The 20338-nt window shown below is 60.3% G+C and overlaps 1 protein-coding gene across 3 annotated transcripts in view; it reads right to left on the bottom strand.

Moving 5' to 3' along the window:
- Positions 1–20338, bottom strand: part of SHISAL1 (shisa like 1) — a gene marked incomplete at its 3' end in the record, with an annotated part of 127287 nt that overhangs the window by 63743 nt on the left and 43206 nt on the right. The window contains exon 1 of one of the 3 annotated variants that reach the window (XM_082750428.1): positions 5990–6008. The exons of 1 other annotated variant lie outside the window; for it this stretch is intronic. Of the gene's footprint in view, positions 1–5078; positions 5346–5989; positions 6009–20338 lie in introns of those variants that run through there. One more of the 3 variants, XM_082750425.1, reaches the window with a different exon arrangement.

The raw sequence follows: 20338 nt of genomic DNA, 5'->3' as shown, positions 1-20338 counted from the left end.
ATCTCCGACGCTTGCCAGCGAGGAATAATCAGATTATGTAGCTGGGTTTTAAAAGATCACGGTTTGTCTCATTTTCCAGGGAAGTGTGAACAAAAATTTTTTTTTCCTCCCAGGGCTCTGTTAAGAGCTTCCAGAACTTAATTCAGTGTTAAATGGGTGTAATTTGGGAAGCTCATGCATTATTTCTTAATTTCTCAAGGCGAGTCGGCACGCATCTGCTGAGGTACGTGTGTGTGCGGACAGATGGGCGGTGATCGGAGTGTGCACCCTAGTGGGGGCGGGGAGGGAAGGGGGCAGGCTGTCTAGAACACGCAAAGTAGACGCTCCATTCATCGCTGATGTCCGGAAATCTGGGATGGGAGGCATTTGCATTTCATCTGGCTTCTGCTTTTCCGCTCTGATGGCCAAGGGCCTGGAGGTGGTGGGGGTGACGGTGGGGGTGTCTGAAGCCTTTTCCAGAAGGGAGGGCCGTTCGACCGTCCCGGCCCCCTCCCAATGCCCCATCCCAGGCAGCCTCGAGGGCCTCTGAAAAACACCTACCAAGTCTGCCTCATAACCCTGAACACCCTTGGAGGTCCAGGACGTCCATTCACCGTGACCTTGAGCACAACCAGAACTGGCTCTGGACTCAGCGTCCTCATCTGTATCTGGGTACGTGGACAAGTTTCCAGCTCTCTCTCAGGACCCACAGCAGAGGCTCCTGGGGTTTCCCTCTCTGACTTAGCATGCACAGAGGCCCCAGACGTGCTGGAGTCCCCATCTTTGTCTGATTCCCCAACTTTAGGCTATGAAGAGTGGAGTTCCCACACCCAAGACCCTACCAGAACCTCTTACCCCACAACCTTCATGTCCTGCACTGCTGAGTGGGAAAAGGGGCTCAGGGGGCCAGTGACTCGCCAGTGAGGGGCCAGGTCAGGATGCCCAGAGAAGATTCTCCAGAGAACTTCCTACCTGGTCACAGTCAAGGGGAAGAGGAAGGAGGAGCTTGTCGCGAGGGGACCTAGCTGACACGAGGGGGCGTTAGTACAGTGACAGGGCCAGTGGTCCCAAGACAGCCACTGTCCCAGCCAGAGAATTATCTATTCATTTACTCAGTCATGCACCAAGTTGAGCCCTGGTCATCTCTAGGCAGGGCTCCACGGGGACAGGTCTGAGAGGGCCTTGGGGTCTTCTCTATGTCCCCAGGTCACACACAGAGATGGGGTCAAGCAATGTGCTGGCTGCAGGAAGGCGGTCAGGAAGGACAAAAAGAGAGATGGGGAGACAGGAGAAGGAACTTGCTTCCTGCCGGGCTTTGTGCAGAATGAGGCCAAAACCAACAGAGTGGGCGGCACCTGCCGTCTCCAGGAGGCCATGGCCCAGGCCTCTGGTCACCCTCCTTGCTTTTGCTGGCTCCGGATGTTCAGGACCCCACCTTACAGAAGAGTGTTTAGGACACAAGTTCCTCCTGTTCTTGGAGGTTGACTATTATTTCAGTAACTTCTAGAAAGAGCAGCTGGGCTAGGAGAAGTCACTTTTTTGAGGGAGCTGAGGCTGGGGTTTCTCTGTTCATCCTAGGACTGATGTGAATCTGTTGCGTGACTTGGCTGGGGAGAAGCAAACCAGCAGAGGCTGAGTTAATAGAGGCAGAGTGTCCCCAAGAAGGGAGGTGATACCTATCACCCCAACCATAAGATGGGCCGCGCTCTGGCTAGGTTCAGAACAGAGGAAACAGAACGAGGGCCCGGAAGTGAGACTCCAAGCAGCCTGACCCAGGGCAGCAGTGTGAGGAGCTACGGGGCTGCCCTGGGGCTAGGGCTGGGCTCCGGGCGGAGTCCTGAAGCAGTTAGGAGGAGCCGCTGGGTTATTCGGAACCCCTCTGAGGCCGTTTCTGGCGGCACAACAGCATCTATCCGTAAGGTAAGGACAAGTTCATGCAGATGGCCTGAAGATTAAGGAGGTGTTGGGGCTCGGGGCTCGCTCCATACAACACCTGGCACGTAGTAGGCCTTCTGGCCTCTGCCATCAGATGCTAGCCTAGTGCCATGGAGGACCCATGCTGCGTGTGCGTCCGCCAAGTCGCGTGTCATTTGCAGACAGTGGTCGCGGCCCAATCTGGTGTCCGCTTGCTCCTCCCTCTCTTAGAAGCCAAGGGCCTGGCTGTGAGGCACTTGTCTCCTGCAGTGTGGCCGGAAGCGGGGAGGGCTGGCAAGGGCTTGGCTGATTGTCCTAGAGGGCTGGAAACCAGACCCCTCTCCTTGTCTTCCAAATACCCCTCCCTCTGCCCACCCAACCATGCGCTCCCACCGGCAGGCCACGTAAGTGTCCAAGCTCCAAACCTACCCATCCGCCCCTCCTCGCCACCCCACCCCTGCTTCTGAACCCTCCCCCAGGCCGGGGGCGGAGGGGGGGTTGTCCAGTTCCTGGCACCCGCCCGGGCTGCGTGGCGGTACCATCTGCTGCCTGTCTCCCTCGTCCTGCGGCCCCCCGCCCCCCCCCCGGCCAATCTGCATCACCACCCATCGAGGGGCTCTGCCCAGAACACCTTCTGCTCCTCCCTTCTGGCTGCTTCGGGCCTGCCTTCTGGACCAGGCCCCCCTGGCACCCCTCCTCGGGCTCTCAGGGGCAGACGTTCCCCCGTGCGCCCCCCCACCTCGGCTTCCCCCAGGCAGGCCTCCAACCCTGGCCGGCCCCATCAGGGCTGTTTCCTCAAGAGCAGCCAAGGGCAGAGTGGACGCCCTTGGGCGGCAGCAGCCATGGGGGCTTGCTGGGCGGTGTGCCCAGAGGAAGGAATGGACGGGTGGCTAACAGGACCAGGGAGTGGCTCTCAGCTGCGGCTCCCTGGGGCAGGCCTCCCTCCCCCCTTTCTCTCCCCCACAGAAGTCTGAGCAGCGCTGGCCCTGCCCCCACCCCTCCCCTCCCATCCAGCGGGACAGGCTTCGGGGTGGGTGGGACACACGCACAGACACGTTTACACACACATGCACACATTCGCACCCCACACACATTTACACGCACACCACGGCGGCTGCAAACTCACACCACACACTCGCATGTTCCCATACTCACACACGTACACACGCAGCTCCAAGCTGATCTGTTTCTCCTCCCAGATGCCTGAGACAGAGCCAGGAACTCCGTGGGTTGCTGACATGAAAGAAACGGCAGAACCCCCTGCCTGGGGCTTTCACCTTGAGCCCAGAGGTGCGAGGCGCGGGGGGCCATCTGGCTTCAGGGAACTTTCTGGACGCTAGCTCCACAGTCAACCCGTCAGGGCTGGCACACGGCAAACAGCATCTCTGGAGAGATAGATGGCTCGCAGGCAGGGGTCCTGCCCCGAGCAGTCACAGATTCAGGGGTTGGGGGGACACCTCAATTCTGGACAACCCTGGCCAGTGTAGAGATTGTCCTGAGCTGGCACCAGGGACCCACGATTTATTCTGATTCTGCGTTAAAAGCCATTTCCAACCGTTCCCTGAAGACGCCTGTCAGTGAAAGGTCCCGCTGGGCCACATGCTTTCTGGTCACACTGAGACCATCTCACAGGCGAAGAAACCACGGATGATGGACGGACCCCCGCCCCTTATTCTGACTCTGAATGGGGCCTAACTTGCTAGCTAAAGGGCATTTCAATCACAGCCTGGTGCGGGATTCACAGGACATCAGTGACTGAAGACGGCTTAGACCCACAGGGGTCAAGGCCCTCATTCTATGACGAGGTAACTGAGGCCCAGAGAAGGACAGAAAGCTGCCTGGGGTCACACAGCCAAGAGCGCACCATCAGACACGGGCAGGGCCTTCCCAGTGCAACCCCCATCAACCTTCAGAGGTGGCAAGGGCTCCGGGGCCACTTTACAGATGGGGAAACAGGCTCGGAGAGGTCAAGCACCTTGCTCAAGGTCACCCAGCCAGGAGAGAGAGGGCTAGAGGCCACCCACTGTGATTCCTGGTGCAAGGCACTTTGTGCTCCTGTCATCCCGCTCTGGGATTCCTTGGGCGGGAGCCCACACTAGGCGCAGGGATCACAGAGGCCGAGAGACGCAGGGTAGACACAAAGAGGCATACAGACATACTCCCACGGAGTATTATGTAACTCCCCTTCCTTGGCCCCATCGCCCCAGGGGTGCTGCCGGCCACCAGCCGGGAGCCCAGACCCACCCGGCCTGGCCCCACGGGCCCCTCACTGGCTCTCTCCAAAGAGAGAACAGTTGGAGGCGCCAGGACGCGCTGGCGTTTCTTCCTCCTTTCTTTTTTCCTCTGACTGAGTAACAAATACTAATACTAATAATGATAATAATAATTAGAATAAATATAACCTGAAGACGCTTGGGGTCTCGTTGCCATGGCAACCGCTGGCGCTAATGAGCTTCGGAGGCCGCCGCCGGGCCACCGGGCTCCGGGCGCGGGATCAATATTGATTCGGCCCGGGGAAGCGGCGGCGGCTCCACTGGGGCCACGCGGCAGGCGGGGAGCCAGGGGCGCGCTCTTGGAGGGGGTCTTCCTGGTGGCCCGCGCCGCCCAGCTGGGGCCCCCGGAACCGGCTGGGTCCCCAGCGTGCCTCCGGAACTCTGTCCGGCGCGCACGGGGCTCCCCGCTCGCTGCGCTCCGGGACTCGGTCCTCGGACGCCGGTCCCCACCTCGGACGCGCATTCCGGTCCCAACTGCTGCGTACCGGCACGACGCGCTCCGGGTTGCTCCTCGGTCCCCTCCCCTCCAAGGTTCAGCGACCCCGACCTCGATTAGCCCCGGCGCGGACCCCAACGCCAGAGCACCGGCTAACCCCCACCCGGCTCCCGCCCCCAGACTCTCCGCCCGGCGTCCCCGACCCCTTTCCAAGGCACGCCGGACCCTCCGAAGCACCCACCGCGGCTCTCCCAGCGCGCCCACCCCTCCCCGCCCCGGGCGCCAGCACCCCTTTCTCCCGAGCCCCGGAGCCGAAGACCCCGCCCCCCCCCGCCGGGACCCTCCCCCGCCAGGAGCCCCGCCCCCGGCCCTCTCCTCCCGGGGCGCTCGGACCACCCCCTCCGCCCCCCGCCTCCCGTCCGGGCGCGCCCCTCCCCCGCGCGGCCCCAGCCCGGCCCGCCCGGGGCGCCGCTCACCTCGTGCCCGCCGCCCGCTCGCTCCTCGCTCCGCCGCCGGGAGCCGGCGCCCGCGGGGCTGAGCCGCCTGCTGGGGCGCGGGGCCGCCCACGCCCCCGCGGTGCCCCCGCCGCTGCCGCCGCCGCCGCAACAGTTGTCCCGGCCCCGGGGGCTGCGGGGACTGGGGGGCGCCCGCGGGGTTCGGGGGCTCCTAGGCGCGCGGTGGGGGTGGGGGGTGGGGGGCGCGGCGCGGCGCTGGGGCTTCGGCTGGGACTCGGGGTCGCGCTCCGGCCGCCCGCCGCTCGCCCCGCCGGCGCCCCGCGCCGCCCGCCCGCGGCTACTGGGCGGCCCGCGCCTCCCGCCCGCCCGCCGGCCCCGCGCCCCGCGCCGCGCCCGCCGCCGCCGCCGCCGCCGCCGCGCTCATGCTCGCCGGCCCCGCGCCCGCCGCCGCCACTTCACTCTTTGGCGCTCGCCGCTCGCTCCGCGCCCTCTGCTGCCCCCTCGCCGTCCTCGCGGCTCCCCGCCGTCCTGCCCTCGCCGCCGCGCCGCGCTCCCCCTCTGCCAGCGCCGGCGTCCGCCGCTCCCGCCCGCCCCCCTCCTCCCTCGCGCTCTCCCTTCCTCGCGCTCGCCCGGCCGCTCTCCCTCGTTCTTTCTCTCCCCCCCACCCTCCCGCCGTCCCTTCCTCCCGCTCGCGCGCTCTCCTCCCGCTCGCTTTTTCTCTCGCAGTCCTTCTCCTTCCTTCCTTTTGTGGCTCCGTCTTGCGGCTCACTCTCGCCTTTTCTTCCCTCCGTCCTGCTGTCCTCCGTCCTTCTGTCCTGCTGTCCTCCGTCCTTCCCACTTTTCCCTCCTCTCTCTCCCCCCTTCTGTCCTTCCTCTCTGCCCCCCTCCCACCCTGTCTCCGACTCCAGGCTCCCCAGGCGCCCAGCACTCACCTGCCGCCTTCCAGGTGGTGCTCCGGGGCCCCGCCTAGGGGAGAACACACCGCCTTCTGCCAGGCGGACCCTGTCGCGGCAGATGTCCCGCCTCCTGCGCCGGGAGGCTCACCGGGTCAGGTTTTCTCTCCCCAGGCCATTCTTGTCAAGGGAGGCATTCCTTCTTTCCCGACCAGGCCCTGGGTGCTGGGTGGCTGGGTCCGGGGAGAGGATCCGTCCCACCGGAAAGGAGGCTGTGTTCGGTTTCCCGCAGACAAAGCCCAACTTCCCTGACCACCGTGACCGCTGCTTGGGCTCCCCTCTGCCATTCCAGTTCGTGTCTCTACCTGTGCTCCCCAGCAGCCCATGTTTCCCGCTGGCCCTCCCGCCTGGGTGTGCTGGGTGCTCTGCATGGCCCTGAGTCCGAGAGCGACCCTCAGTAAGCGCCTCTTGCACTTTCCTCTGTCCCAGGCCCCCTGTCCTCCAGTGGTAGGGACTGTGGGGGGACATTGCAGGGACCCCACAGAGGGGCTGGTGATGAGGGTGGCTATCCCTTGGTCATTTGGGAGGGAGAGTGCGTTTGGTTGCCCCGGAACGCAGGTCGATTCCCGAAGGGCAGACTCCTCGGGGCTCTCCCATCCTTGGATCTGGTTTCATGGTTATGGACATGGATCGAACCTCACGGGAAACTGGGCCGGGCCCTTTATACATGGTATTTTATTTATACTTCACCAAAGCACTGGGTGGTGTCCTCCTCTTTATATAGACAAAGCAGGCAACTGGGGCTCAGAGAGGTTAGGACACCTCCTGTGAGCCACACAGCCAGCAAGAGGCAGAAGTGGGGCTGCAGCCCAGACCCCCCTGACTTCCCATCTCAGCCTTTCCTCCTGGGGCAGTGCTCTTCTCTAAAAAGATCACAGCAGCACTTCCCTCTTGGGATCTTGTGCGGATTAAAGGAGGCAGGACACGTGATGCACTTCGCCCGGCACCTGCCAACCCTCCCGAGAGGGAGTCCGTGATCACCCCATGTTATGGTGGAAACCAAGGACAAGAAAGGTGAAGAAACAGGCTTAAGAGCTCATGTGGATGGTATTGAGGTTGAGAGGTGTCTGTCCTCTGTCGCCAGAGGCTGGGTCCTGGGGGTCATCGAGGCTATATAGCGTGGGCTGTGTGTGTGTTGGTGTGTGTGTGTGTATGCCTAGTGTGTGTGGCTTTTGTGTGTATGTGTGCACTTGTGTATATGTACCTGGGTATGGCATGTTCAGGGTATATTGGAAAGCCTGTTATGCAGGACAGTCCCTCCCCCCGACCTTCATGTCACTGAGCAGGGCTCTGGGCCTGTCTCTTGTCTGATGCAAGTCACCCAGAGATGAGATGAGCTCACTGTGCCCAAAAGGTTCACAGCCCAGTTGGGTGATGACTTGGGGTGTTAGCCTTCCATCCACCCTGATTATCTACCCACTCAAACACAATCACCCCTTCCTGGCCCTGGGGTCCCAGCCTGCCTTCCCAGCCTGCTCTGCAGCCAGGTGCCCCATGCGGGGCTGGGGGTGGGGGTGTGGGGGGGTTGCCCTAGTCAGCCTCAAACCTCCACTCTCCACCTGCTGTGTGCCATCGAGGCTGCCCTCCCTGTGCTCCTGCACCTGCACCTTCTCCTTCCCCACGGTTGGCTCCCCTACCTTGGACAGAGCTAGGTTGGCTCCCTGTGCCTCAGTTTCCTCATCTGCAAAATGGGGATGCTTTTATCCATCTCAAAGGGTCAACATAGAGATTAAAGGAGAGACTGTGTCGTAGAGGAAAGGAGCTCCTGCCACTTAGTTGGTACTGGATCTGCCTGATGTCCCTTCTGTTCTTCCGTTGGCGGGGGGGGGGGGTGTCCCAAGTGTGCAGGGAACAGTAAGGGCCAGGGGACTGACTGGTTGACGGGGACCTGGAATCTCAGTGTGACTCTTCCCCAGCGGAGTGACAGAGGGCAAACTCATTTACTTCTCCCAACTCCTTGCGCTGGTTTCCAATGGCTGCTGTAACCAATGACCCTGAACTTGGTGACTTAAAACAACATATATTTATTCCCTTATAGTGTTGGAGGCCAGAAAACCAAAAATCAGCATCACTGGGCAGAAGTCAGGTGTCTGGGGGGGCTGCCTCCCTCGGGGACTGAAAGTGAGGACCCCTCCAGCTCCAGGTGGCTGCCAACATCCTTGTCGTATAGCTGTGTCACTCCAGCCTCCAAGGCCAACATCTGTCTGGCTCTCTGTGTGGCCTGCTCCTCTGTGTGCGTGTGCATCAGACCCCCCCCCCCAACCTGCTCCCTCCCAGAAGGTCCCCTGTGACTGCATTTGGGGTCCTCTGACAATCCAGGATCATTCCCCATCTCAAAACCCTTCAAGGTCTGCAAAGCTCTTTTTTTTTTTTTTTTCTCTTTCTTGCCATATAAGGTAACATCCCCAGGTTTAGGGGCTAGGGGGCAAGAGGATGTCTTCTGGGGCGGGGAGCATTTTCAGGCTTTAGAGCTCCCGCCAGCTGGCTGTGCATCTGAGGAAGCAGGGGGAGTGGGCTCTGAGGCTGCATGGACAGGGGCATCTGGGCATCCCAGCCCACAAATCTCTGTGTCCCCTCTTGGGGGCCGGGCAGGGGGAGGGAGACGTGAGGCGGTGTGGGGGGGTAATTACACAGATGCCCCATTTCTGAGCCTACTGTGTGTCAAGCTCCACAGGCATGGTCGCCTTTAATACCATCCTATTTACTATTTCTCTGCCTTCGGGAGGCCTGCTCCCCCGCAAAACGCCGCTGCTCACCAGGGCGGGAGGGAGGCCTGGCGATGACTCACGCTCTCTCTGCTCTCTCCGTGGAGAGCAGCCTTTTCAAAGGGCTGGCTGGGGAGGGAGCTAAATTTAAAGCCAGGCCTCCCGAGAAGATCACCTGCCCCGTCAAAATCACTGCCATTTAATTAGAAGTTGGGGACGTGAGGCGCTCGGCAGAGGTCTGTACAGGGAGCCCCCTTTGGGAGGGAGGGAGGCCCTTGGAAGCTGAGCCCCTGTGGTGGGCAGGGGGAGGGGCGCCTGCGTGAGCGCCAGCAGCCGGCCCCCAGGCTCCGCACGGACTCCCCTTACTCCCCACCTTCCTCGGGGAGCAGCCTCTGCCCTCCCCAAGGCCCCTCAAGTCCCTCCTTCCTCTTCAAGATCTTAGGGTTCTGACCTCAAGCCCCTATTTCCCCGAATTCAAAACAAGGAACCAGGGCTCAGGCTTTGGAACCTCCGCCCCAGCATCATCCATGGAGCATGTGGCCAAGCCAGGATTTGAACTGCGGGCCTGGCCTGGGGCTTAGGTTCGTGACCATCTGGCCACTCGGTCCCTGCTATGGAGCTGAGAGGGGGTGATGGTCAGGTTCACTCGCTTTCTGCAGCCTGTGACCTTCTCCATCTGGAGGGGCTGAAACACACAGGGTGCCTCCACCTCTGGACAAAGCACTGTTCCGGGGGTGGGGGGCATCAAGTCCCTCCCCCCCTTGTCTTCAGAGGATGCAAGGCCCCGGAGCGGGGCGAGCAGCCGGCCAGCAGCCAGGCCTCTGCCTCCCAGCCCTGACCACCTGGAGGCGGGAGGCCAGGCAGGTCCCCTGCGGTCCTGGGAGCTCGCTGCTTATACTCTCCCAACGGGCCAGGGCAGTTCCTTGTGGCAGAAAAGCAGCAGCCTCCCTGTGATTCCAGGGCCGGCCGGCAGGGGGCAGCGCAGGGACCGGGGACGTGACTCCGTGGGGAGCCTCCGCACAGCCTCCCGCTCCTCCCGGCGCCCGCCTGCCTCCCTCTCGGCCGCAGGGGTGAGCCCGGTTTCTCTCCCGGCCCTGGCAGGGAGCCTGGCGGGACCCGCGGAGCCCAGCAGAGACGGGCTCCGGTCGGCTTCGGAAGCGCGCCCCCAGCAAGCCCGGTTCTCACCCCGGGTCCCGCCGCCCCTCACCCCGGGTTACTCTGAGATTCCAGCAAGTGGCAAGGGGGGTTTTACAGCTGTAATGGAGGTTACTAGTCAGCGACCTTCCGATGCGGAGATTATCCAGCGCCTAAGCTGATCACAGCAGCCCTTTACAGAAACGTGAGGGTCCCCCCTCCTGGTGTTAGAAGAGGAGGTCAAAGCCAAGTCAGGGTGAAGAGGGTCCCGAGGAGGGAGGCTTCTGCTGAGCTGGGGGCTCTCAGGAGGCAGCAGCGCCCCCCCCCCCAACCCACAACCAGTGAGAAGCTGGACCTCAGTCCTGCAGCCACCTGCCAGCGTCCTGACGGGGCCCCCCAAAGACTCCCAGAGTCTCCCCACAAGGACCCACTTGGCGGATGCCTTGATTTCTACCTTGTGAGACCCCGAGCATTGCACTGGCTGAGCCCACCCGGGCTTCCGACCTGCAGAGCTGTGGGATAATGAATGGGTGCTGTTCTAAGCTAGGGCATTAATTAAGTGCTAATAGAAAAACCTGTCTGTCTATATATATGTAAAGAAAAACCAATGTACTCAGCCATCACTCATGTCAGGTACTTACTTAATTTTTACGGGGGGGGGGGGGGAGACGCTTACAGCCCATCCCTCCTGCTGCAGACCCCCGGCGCCCTCTTTGCACAACATGACCCTGACCTCGCCGTGTCTCTGCCTGGGGCTCTTCTGTGGTTACGCCTTTAGGATGAAGTTTGGGTCCCTAGCTTGGCACCCAAAGCCCTCCGTGTTCTGATTCCCATCTTCCCACACCCCTGCCAGAGGCCCTGCTCCCCAGGTGCTGTGGGCCACAGTGTGTGTGCCAAGGGCAGCCTCGGTCCCTTGGGCGACCCAAGCCATGGTTCATGACAGCTTCCCGTTCTCAGGTATGGCACCGAGATGTTCCCGAGGGTTCCCTTCCGTTCGGTCCACCCCCTGACAGCCGATTATGTGGCTATCAGGGAGATGGAAGCAATAATGGTAGCATGAGTTGCAAATTCCACATTTCAGAAAATTCAACACAGGGATGAAAAGACATAGTCTCGGTCCGTCTGGAGAGAGCCGGCAGTGAAGCCCTGGCAGGCTCGTGGCCGCTGACTCCAGCGACGGCCTCGCTCCCAGGGCAACGGCAAGACTGGAGACGGTGGCCCTTGCAGACCGGCCTGCCCTGGATGCTAAGGCTTGGAGCCTGCGGGTGCCCAGCCAGCAGGAGCTGCTGCGCGGGTGGGGGTGGGGGGCAAGAGCATGTGTGCTGCAAGGGGGCAGAGGCAGGGTTGGTGGGCGATCGCCAGCGGCGCCTTCCAAGCTGCAAAACAGGTCCCCAGAGACTCAGCTTACTCATCTGTCTAAGTCACTGATAGGCTGCCTTCAGGTCGCACGAGGCTGTGCCTGGCCAAGGCGTGTATTAAGTCACGACAAGCCAGTGGCTTCAGAGCCCGTGTCCTCTGTCACTGTGACAGTCTCGCAGGTGGGGAACTTAGAATGGCAGGGACGCGTGCCCTGGGACTGAATCCCGGCTGCCTTAGTGCCCGCTGGTGGCCTTGGGCAGGTTGGTTCACCTCCTGCAGGGGAACGGCGGGGAGCTGAGGCCAGGCCTTGCCCCCAGAAGTCATGGCCCAGGCCCCCCAAGGCAGGCAGAGAGGCTGCGTTGGGGGCAGTGAGGGATCTCCAGCTGGGCCTCGGACCCCCCGCGGGCCTGCCCCCAGCACGCACCTGGCTGATGGACAGGACGCCCGTGCCCGCGTCTGGCTGGGTTCCGGCTGTGCTGCAGCTGGTGGCTCTCGGGCTCCCATGTCTCATCGGCACCTCCACCCCGGAGCGCAGATGATGAAGATTAATATGTTGCAAATTGGTAGGTTGAGCCAAGCACCCCGAGCGGAGGCCTAATTTCCACGCCGCCCAGCCCTCCCCGCGGGCAGGCCCCCGAGTCCTCACAACAACAGTGATGATCCGGATAATTGGCGTGTGCGGGGCGGCCTGAGCTCCGGGCCCTCTGTATGCCTTCACACCTACAGAAAACGCGGGGCGTGGAGCAGGGGGCCACCGCTGTCTCAGGGCTGCGGGAGGGGGCCCAGCAAGGTCATACTGCATGTGAGGGGAGACCGGGGCAGAACCCCGAGGGCCTCACTGTCCCCCCCGGCCCCTTCTCAGAAGCTCTGTCTTGGGGAAGTGGGGTGAGGGCTTTGCTCCGTGGAGCTGTCGTTTGAAGGAGAGTCCGCTGGGCAGCTGCTTGGCCCTGGACAGGTCACCTGAGCTCTGTGAGCTGAAGAGCCACCTCTGCTCTCGAATTAAGTTGACAGCTGCTTGGGGCAGGACGTGTGGCTTCTCTCCCCCCATTCCCAAGGGGGCCCAGGTATCAGCCCGGTACACATACGCCGGACCGGAACAAGGCAGGGTTTCCATTTCCTGGGTGCTCCGTGCCCCCCGGTGTCGTTTCGATGGCTTCTCTGCCTCCGTATTACCCTCCTAGGAGTTGCTTCTTTGCATTTCTATTTACAGTTGACAAAACAGCCCAGAGAGGTTAAGCGACAAACACAGAATCACACAGCTAAGAAGTGGTCAAGCTGGGATTTGAACGCGGGTCTGTCCTTTCCCAGAGAAGGGTAGGACTGGGGCCACGGACAGAGAGGCCAATCTGTGTAGGAACTCTCCCCTTGACAAGGCTCACACCCTCACCAGTCCATCCCCAGGGCGTTGGGTTCATCAGGCAGAGCCCTTTGGGTGCCTGACTTCAGCCTCTCGGCCATTCCTGCTGGTGCCCCCGGTGCCACCCAGTTCACACCTCACTCTCTCCTGCCTGGACTCATGCAGTAGCCAGCAGCCTCCCTGACTCCATTCTCTGGCCTCCTGGGAGCCAAATAAATCTGTGTGAAACCAAATCTGACAGCTTCACTCTCCTGCTCAGGAACCTTCTATGGCTCCCCGGTGCCTTCAGGACACACTGCCAAGCTCCGTCTCCTGCCACAGAGTCATGCTAGGCTTGTTCTGTCTCTCACCGTTCCTGAACTGACTTCACAGCACCAGCCTCCAGCTCTTTGTTTTTTCTTCCTGGACTGTTGTCTCTTGTTCTTTCCTATCCTTGATGAGCCAGTCACTTGTTTCCTCTTTCTGGCTTCTGGAAGCCTTCCCTGAGCCCAGGCTAGTTCCTCTGGGCATCACAACCCGGGTCACACTAAGTGACACTGCCTGTCTGTGCTTTATCCCCATCAGGAGCTTCTGGAGGGCTGGCCTGGGTCTGACCTGACTCGATGTCCCCATGGTCAACCAGCACAGGGCCCCAGCCCCGAGCAGGCCTCAGTTCAAGAAGTTGCACTCATGCTTCTAGCCGGCCTGGGAGGCAGAGCGGGGTGGACGGCCCTCGCAGCTCTCCCGGGGCCCCCAGCGCATGGCCTGGCCGTGTCTGATATTTTATTAATAAGCACATTTGGCACTTGCCTTGCCTCTTTCATTCGCAGCTCTCCGAGGCGTCCCCAACCTTAATTAATTCTGCACGCACCCAAAACAAGCTGCTCATTCCGCTGCAGATAATGATGTGAGAAGTCCTTCCCGTAAAGGTGCTGTGATTAATCCCACCGTGTAATTAGGTTCCCCTCGTCTCTGCCTCCCTCCCTCCAGTGTCCTCCTCCCTCTCCCAGCTGTCAGCGCGACCTGAGGCCATCTCCAGCCCTGACATCAGACCCCACCCACCCGCTCTTGCTGGGCCAGGCCCCAGCACCCCTTAGCTGTCCTGGTCCCCCCCCATGCCCCCTCCCCAGGGCAGCCAAGGGGCTCTTGACAAAGTGTAGTCCTAATCCTGCTTCCTGCCTGCCCTGAGCCTCTGACACGGGGCCCCCAACACCCCCGGACACCCAGCCTTCCTGGTGCACCCAGCATCCCATAGGCAGCCACTGCGGACACACCAAAGGTTCCGGTTTTCTCCGCGACAGGCTCCCGGGTCACTGTTTATGTATGCTGCCTCTTCTAGATCGCCAGTCCCCACCCGCCCATCTCAGGGCGCAGCGAGCTGGCCTTTCCCTCTGGAGCCCCCATCCCAGTGTGCCGGCTGCAGGGTGGTTTCCAGCCTGGGGTCTGGAGTCATGCCCAGGGACCCTTGGCTTCCCCACGCCGGCTTCCTGCAGTATAACGTGAGCATAAGAAAGACTTCTGATCTGTGTGGTTGTTGCAAGGACTAAGGAGGTCTGGCTGTCCTTCCTGTAGCCCATGACGTGTAGATGGCATTTTGTAGACGGTTGGCTGTGACGACCCTTATGGAAACCACTGCCTTCCCCCACCAGACAGTTTGGTTCTCAAACAGGAGACGGGGCTTCTTCGTGGATTAATCCACCAAAACATCCCATGAGTACTGAGGGAGCCTCTTCTAGGTGCCAGGCACTGTCCTGGGTGCCCCAGAACACATCAGTGAGCACAGGCGCCCCTGGGCTTGGGCCTTGGGCACCCACAGGCAAAAATCGCTGGGTGGAGGGGCGTGTCTGCCTCTGGGCTGGGTTTCCACCCGGCTGCCCACCCTGGCCCAGTCCCTGAACCAGGAATGGCCCTGGCCTTCCAGAGCAGGGCAGCCCGGGGACCAGGCACTCTGCCAACTTGTCCAAATCTGAGTTGCTTCTCTCCCGGGACGGTAGGGTGACCTTGCTATGGGCCCCGGAGAGCTAAGAATAACCGGCAGTTGCCCCTCCCAGCCCCGTGAGCAGCAGGAGAGAAAGGACCCGGCTGCCCGCGGAGGGGACAGCTGCTCCGGGCATCTCTGGGCCCAGGGCTGAGCCCTGCCAGCTGTTTAGAAGAGGAGAGGAGCCAAAGGAAGGGGGGAGTGCTTCAATTTTTGAGAAAGTGCCAAGGTCATGCTTGGCTGCTGTGCTGAGGTACTGCCAGGAGGATGGGGAGGTATTTGAACCCTGGCTCTGCCACTTCCTGTGGGTGACCTTCAGCAAGCCCACCAGTCCCCCAGGCTAGGATCCCCAGGTGAGGAACTGGCCCCACCCTCTCATGGGCAGGTGGAGCTGGTCCACAGCCCTACCTTGACTCTGCCCCCCTGGCCGGGAGGGCGGAGACCTTCCTCCCGGGCCACGCCTCCTACCTCCAGCCCCCGCCAGGGGCACACCCTTACTGGCTCTGTATCAGAGCCTAACAGCCCAGAACATTGCTCTGGGACCTGACAGCCCAGGGCCAGACCCCAGATCAGCCACTCACAGGCTTTGTGACCTCAGACCCGTGGCTTTACCTCTCCCAGCCCCTTTGCCCCTTTATAAAATGGGGATTGTGGCCCACCATGGGAACATGGTGCTGTGCTGTGTGGTATGCACAAAACATGGTGCACAGGAGGCACCTCTGACGCACACAGTAGGTAACTATGACACACACAGTGGGTCCTTGTGTTGGTATCATGCCTCGTCGGGTCATGGGCACAACGGATGACTTCCGCAGGGCCCAGCCGGCGAGGAGAGAAGTTGGCCATGCTCTGTATCTCTGAGGGGCAGGACTGGGACCTGCAGGGAGACCCTGTGGGAAGACTGGGAGAAATCGCCCCACTAGCGTCCTCTTGGGTAGAGAACTCCCCATTCCTAGGGGCTACCAAGTATAATTTTGTCCTCTACTTTTGGGGATAGCAAAACAGTGATTCACACATCCATGGGCCAAGGGGCCCATCAGATATGAGCCTGGTAGGCTGCTGCCAGGGCCCCTTCCAGGTTTCCATTGTCCCGACAGGCCTGGGAGAGGAGGAGGCAAGATGACCGTGGCCCTGTGCCCTCCCGGTCCCGGCCCCCAGGAGCTGGGTGGCGGGGGGGCGGACTTGAAGTCAATGCTGCCCGCTGGGTGAACGTGGATGGGGTTTCCCAAGGGCTGGGACTGGTCTCAGAGGCCAGAGAGGACAAGGCAGAGGCCATGACTGGAGCAGACAAACGCATCCTATCCTGCACGGAGCTCTAGCCATGCAAGTCACTTGCCGAAGTTGCTGGGATCTCCCAGGACCCCGTCTCACAGCGGAGGTACCTGGGGCTCAGAGCCGGTGGGTGGCTCCTACAGTCTCCCCAGAGGCGCTCAGCTAAGCAGTGAGCACACAGGTGTGCCCTTCGGGGTGTGGGGGGTCAGGTGTGGGGGCTTCTTCCTGCCTGGGCCTGCGTGCTGGGTCTTGGGGACCCAGAGGCATCTGTGTCGATGTGCAGCGTGGAGGCTTCAGATCAGAGCAGAGCCTGGCAGGGTCCTCTCCCAGCCCCAAGTTTGGCCTCGGGGGGCCTAATGACGGACCCATTGTTGGCAGCTCAGTCCCTGTTTGTGGAGAGCTCAAGTGACCCCACCCCTCACCTCCACTCCCTGAGCCTCCAGACAGGTACACGGCAGGTGCTCTTGGGTGTAGGACCATCCCATCCCCTTCCGAGGACTTGCCTGGGCCAGTCAGCAATGGCAGGACTCGGAGGGGTGCTTCTCAGAGTACAGAGAGCACCTATGTTTGACCTAGCACTGGGTCACCCACTCCCTCACCTACACTCACGGCAGCCAGCGGGCCACGCAGTGATTACAGACAGAAGCCATCCACAGGCGGACAGACTTGTCCAGCTGCAGAGCTGTCGGGAGAACCCTACTTTGTAAACCTCCGTGCACTGTTGTCTCCCTGACCCCAGGCCTGAGCCCGACGAAGCTTTCAGGTCATTTGAGAACCACAGAATCACAGAGTTGAGATATTTGGAGCAGAGCTGTAACTCAAATACCCCTCTGGTCCCCAGTCCGCTCTCAGTCAGTAGCCCCAGAGACCCCTTGGTTCCCTCCAGGGCCCTATTCTGCCCAGAGCCAAGGCCGGCTCATGGCCTCCCTTCTCCTCAATGCTCTTGCCCTAAGAGACCCCCATAGCTGAGTGGCTCACTCCGTGGAAGCTTTTCCAGGATGTCAGCTCACTCAGTGAGGCCTCTGCAGTTCCCGCTGCTCCTTCCCAGTAAGAGTCCCCTTCCTGTTCTGTCTATGCATCTCCTGCCCACGGGGACATTCTGCTCCTTTGTCAGGTTGTTACAAATACTCCATTGATTTGGCCGATCTCCCCCTCACGGCAAGAGAGAGGGTCTCCCGTATCTGCTTGCTCTCTGCTGTGCCCCTAGGGGCCTGGCACACAGTAGGCCCTCAGCAAAGATTTGCTGAGTGAGCAGAGAGGTCTTGCAGAAACGTTAGGCAGAACACGGGCAGGGAGTGGGTCTCCTCCCAACGGTGCCAGTGTTCTTAATATTTTTGTTTCATTTATCAGAAATCGAGCCTGTGTCAAGCACGGTAATACATGTAAATTGGTTGATTAAAGCATCAGGAAGAAAGTGGTGCTCGGCGGCAATTAAGGCAAAGCCATGGGAAGATTTGGAAATATTGTGATCCCTTCTGTGGTTTTTGCAAATGGGGTTTCTATTCATAGCGAGTCCGTTGTCTTTATTTCATTATTTCTGGGGGTTTTCTTCCCGGCTCCTTCCCCAGGGTTTCATGATATTGTTATATAAAGTGATTTCAATCATGAAAACCACGCACCGTTTGCTTATGCTGATTTGGGAGCTGGGCTCGTGCCGGCAGGACAGGTCTGGGGGCCTGGGTGGGACTCGGGGCTGGGTGTTTGGACATTCAGGCTCCTCTCACCCTCAGATGTGGAGGTCGTGGGGAACCAGCCTGGGCCAGGGCCTGCATCCTGGGCCAGGAGCACACGAGTAACCCACCCACCTCCCAGCCTCCTTTCCTGCATCTTGCCTACCTGTTCCTTTCCTCCACTCACTGTCCTCTTCGCTGCTCCCAGGACTTGCCTCAGGGCCTTTGTACTGGCTGGTCCTGCTCACCAGCTAGTTCTGCTGTCCTCTAATAATCCAGCCCCACCCCGGCCTTCTCCTTCCTGCCTGCTTCGGCAGACGCACACGCCTCTCTGAAGCCCCCTCCCCTCCTGACCCTTCCCACCCCTTTTCTCGGCTTTCCCCCCTTCGGGCGTTCACTGCCACCTGCTACAGCATGTAAGTACTTGCTTATTTGTGAGAAGTGAACAGGTTCAAGAGTTCTTGAGGGGATGGGGTCCCAATCTGAGGGCTGAGCAAGGGGCAAGGGCCCGCTCCTGGGTTTATGGTCTGACCATGGGGGCTGGGAGGCTGTGGAGTCCTTTGCTCTGATGGGGAACACTCCCCTGACCAGTTGCCCGTCTCCCCAGGCACACTGGTATCCCTAGTGCCCCCATCGTCCCCCCTCCCGCTGGCCTGTCCCCAGTGCCCACCTGGCACTCATCCTGGCCTCGCTGATTCCACGGTTGACCCGGTTTCCCGGAGCCCTGCCCAGAGTCACGGTTACGGGTTGAATTTGACCTCCAGAACTCATAGGTTGAAGTTCTAACATCCCGTACCTCAGAATGTGACACTTCACCCGGAAATAGGATGGATGCAGCTATAATGAATCACGTTAAGATGAGGTCACCTGGAGTGTGCCCTAATTGATATGACCGATGTCCTTATAAAAAGGGGACACTTGGACACAGGCATGTGCACAGGGAGAAGTCCACGTGAAAGCAAGAAGCAGGGACCCCAGGATGCTTCTGCAAACCAGGAAACACCACATGCTGCCAGCAAACCCCCAGAAAAGGGGAGAAGCCTGGGCAGGTTCTCCCTCACAGCCTCCGTAGGGACCAGCCTGCCAGCACCTTGATCTCAGACTTCCAGCTTCTAGAACTGTGAGAGCATAAACTCTCCTTGTCTGAAGCCCCTTCTCCTTGCCCCCTCCGCGGTCCTCTCAGCAGCAGCCCTGGGGCCCTAACCACATGACCCAACACCCCTTCCCTCCCCCCCACCCCCGCCCCCAAGTGCCCCTTCCTGCCCCAGCCTGCCCACAGCCAGCTCCAGGGCCGCCCTCGCTCGCTCATCAAGGGAGTCAGCTCTCTGAGTCTCTGGTTCCTCATTTGAGAAATTAGGATAATAATATCCACCTCCCACGGCTGTCACCGTCACGCGTCTTCAGTAACACACACTGGGAAATGCACCTGGTTTGTAGTAGGGCTCGTCATAGGTGGTGGCATTAGCGTGGAGGTTATTTTTACTGTTGTTACATTAATAGTATTATTGTAATTCGCGGTCAGTTGCTGGGTCCGAGCTGGCCCTTACGGGGGATAAAAGCACCTCGCGATTGCGTCTCTGCGTACCCCCGTGTGCAGGCAGACGACACCCGATGGAGAGGGAAAGCCTTCCAGCCTTCGTGCTCTCATTTATTCAGATGTACTGTTGCCACCTCTGTGCTCGGACACATCTGCCCCCAAAGACAGCTGCATTCAGCTGCACTGAATGCAACCGGGCATGATTTGGGCTCCAATGAGGGACCCTGAGCCAGCCTGGGGTGGGGGGCGGATGCAAGGAAGCCTTCCCGGAGCAGGGGACTTTTGAAGTCAGCATGAAAGCAAGGAAATCCATGCCTCTGGTCCCAGCTCCTGCACCGAGTCACCCTACGACCCAAGCTTGCTAGTGCCCTGGGAGAGCTCTGGAGTCACATGTGCTAAGAGTCACTGCTCTCGCCCCCCCCCCCACCCCCAAGCCAATCAAGGTGAAGACACAGGTCGCCTGCAAGGCTTTCCTGTAGGTCTGCCTGCGATAAGAGAATGAAAACTCCGGACGAACACCTAGCACATTTCATTGACTCCCCACCCTGCTCTTCTGGTGGAGGGAAACGAAATGCCAGGCCAATCTTGCTGAAGACCCACACCCCACCGGGGCTAAGCCTGGACTGTCCAATACCTTCCCGGTTCTTTTATTCAATTTCGGCTCTGCAGCTGGCCACCTGCCTGTCCTTTTGAGCACCGAAATAGAGAGATAAATAGGGAAGCAGAGCTGGGCAGATGTCACCATTTCTGAGAGTCGCCGCTCCCTCGCCACCTGGGATTTTGTTCCCCCCTTCGGAAGACAGAATATCCCGGCAGCGTGGAGTCTCTCTTCGATGGCAGATTTAAGGCGTCTTATAAACAGGAGCCCGAGAAGGACAAAGAAACACATGTTTGCTGAGCACCTGTTCTGCTCAGAGTCTGCTGTCTGTGCTGTGTGGTTTCTCCTCTCTTCTTTACCCATTTTATAGTCATGGATGAGGGTGTAGGAGCGCCGTCCCGGGAGGGGAGCCGGGAGGTGAAGTCGGGGCTCTGAACACCACGCTTGCCGTAGACCAAGATACAGAGTAAGATTTCAGGGGTGAGCGGCTTTGGGGGAGGACCACTAAGCTGGCAGAGGCTAAGGAGGGGTTGTTAAAGAGAAGGATTGCAACAGATGCTTGCTAAAAATGGCAAGGAAGACTTTGTTCAAGACTATTGCTATAAGGGTCAGGACTATTGCAATGAGATCAAGTTTTTGAAGTCAATTCCAAATACAGCAAAGACAGCTGGGGCTTTACAGCCGTGGAGCAGCGCGAGGGGTCAGTGGACGGAAAATTACTAAGAGGGGCTTGATTAGT

Source organism: Mustela nivalis, assembly GCF_964662115.1.
Source record: "Mustela nivalis genome assembly, contig: HAP1_SCAFFOLD_1088, whole genome shotgun sequence".
In the NCBI taxonomy this organism is placed as follows: domain Eukaryota; kingdom Metazoa; phylum Chordata; class Mammalia; order Carnivora; family Mustelidae; genus Mustela; species Mustela nivalis.
The sequence above is the reverse complement of the archived record's forward strand: the minus strand, read 5'-3'. Positions and strand labels throughout refer to the sequence as shown.